Source organism: Dendrobates tinctorius, unplaced genomic scaffold (genome assembly GCF_039654945.1).
Source record: "Dendrobates tinctorius isolate UK_male_01 unplaced genomic scaffold, ASM3965494v1 ptg000178l, whole genome shotgun sequence".
NCBI lineage: Eukaryota > Metazoa > Chordata > Amphibia > Anura > Dendrobatidae > Dendrobates > Dendrobates tinctorius.
The window spans coordinates 473,756-475,664 of record NW_027361845.1 but is presented as its reverse complement, the minus strand read 5'-3'; the positions used below and the strand labels follow the sequence as shown (position 1 = coordinate 475,664).

Here is a 1,909-nt window from a genome sequence, read left to right as displayed (position 1 = left end):
TTTCTGTTTTCAATCTTAACCCAAACATCGATCAACTTTTAAAAAGATGAAAGAGATACTTGAACGTGACATAATTTAAACATGCATCATTCTGACCAGGAGTAAGGCGCACTACCGTCAGTGTATGAGGACAGCTGTAAAACTTGCTTGCTCCCATAATTCACTTGTAAAGTGCATGAGGAAATATACAAACACCATCTTGAAATTTGCTACTTTAAATCACAGTTTAGAAAAGTAATAACAAGGATGAATTAGGATCTTCACGTTCCGATTCAGGGATTTCCAGTTTAAAGTTTAGATTCTAGTAATAAGCCTGATTTTCTTACAAATTCAAAGATGACAATGGTATGAACAAAGCGATAGGTGTTCCTGGCATTTATTACATTTATTAATGTTTTTAACTCAATTCCCAATAATATTTCTCATCAAAGTATTGTTGATAAGATTTTAATCTATAGAATTAAAAAAACACTTTTTTAAAAACTGTTCTGACCTGTGTCAACAACGTTGTGTTAATCTATTTTCAGTTGGATTACCCAGTTTCTGTTTTCAATCTTAACCCAAACATCGATCAAGCTATAAAAATATGAAAGAGCTGCTTGACCATGACGTGATTTGAATACACAACTTTTTGATATGGATTCAGAAGCACTACAGTTGAATTAAGATCTTCACAATCAGATTCAGTTATTTCCAGTCAAAAATTAAGAATCTGGTAATAAACCCTCTTTTCTTACAAATTCAAAGATGGCAATGGTAAAAATAAATTAATAGGTGCTTATGGCATTAATTACATTTATTAATGTTTGGATCTCAATTCCCAATAACAATTCTTATCAAAGTCCTCTTGAAACGATTATAATCTGTAGAACTAAACAATGCAGTTTCTTAAACACTGCAGCCTGGTAGCAACAAAGTCGATTTAACTTTTGTCAGTTGGACTACGCAGTTACTGTTTTCAATAATAACCCAAACATCAATCAAGATATGAAAAGACATAAAGAGCTGATTGACCCCGACGTGATTTGAACACACAACCTTCTGATCTGGAATCAGACGCGCTACCGTTGCGCCACGAGGTCAGTTGAAAAGTTTTGTTGCTCCCATACCTCACATGAAAAGTGCATGATAAAATATATGGACACCATCTTGAAATTTGTTACTTATAATCACAGTTTGGAAAAGATATAAACAAGGATGAATTAAGGTCTTCACTTTCAGATTCAGGGATTTCCAATTCAAAATTTAGAATATAGTAATAAACCCTTTTTTCTTACAAATTCAAAGATGACAATGGTATGAACAAATTAATAGGTGTTTCTGACTTGCCCCAAATTTTCTGTTTTGAACTCAGTTCCCAATGATATATCTCATCAAAGGATTGTTGAAAAGATTTTATTCGGTAGAATTAAAAAAGCAATTTTTCAAACACTTTCCTGACAAGTGGCAACAAGATCATGATAATCCATTGTCAGTTAGAATACGCAGTTTCTGTTTTCAATCTTAACCCAAACATCGATCAACTTTTAAAAATATGAAAGAGATACTTGAACGTGACATAATTTAAACATGCATCATTCTGACCAGGAGTAAGGCGCACTACCGTCAGTGTATGAGGACAGCTGTAAAACTTGCTTGCTCCCATAATTCACTTGTAAAGTGCATGAGGAAATATACAGACACCATCTTGAAATTTGCTACTTTAAATCACAGTTTAGAAAAGTAATAACAAGGATGAATTAGGATCTTCACGTTCCGATTCAGGGATTTCCAGTTTAAAGTTTAGATTCTAGTAATAAGCCTGATTTTCTTACTAATTCAAAGATGACAATGGTATGAACAAAGCGATAGGTGTTCCTGGCATTTATTACATTTATTAATGTTTTTAACTCAATTCCCAATAATATTT

The 1,909-nt window shown here is 32.8% G+C and overlaps 1 non-coding gene across 1 annotated transcript; it reads right to left on the bottom strand.

The window, feature by feature from the left end:
- Positions 1-1,010: 1,010 nt before the first annotated feature.
- On the bottom strand, positions 1,011-1,082 carry TRNAW-CCA (transfer RNA tryptophan (anticodon CCA)). Its single transcript has one exon. It is a non-coding gene; the product is annotated as a tRNA-Trp (tRNA).
- Between the last annotated feature and the right edge of the window lie 827 nt (positions 1,083-1,909).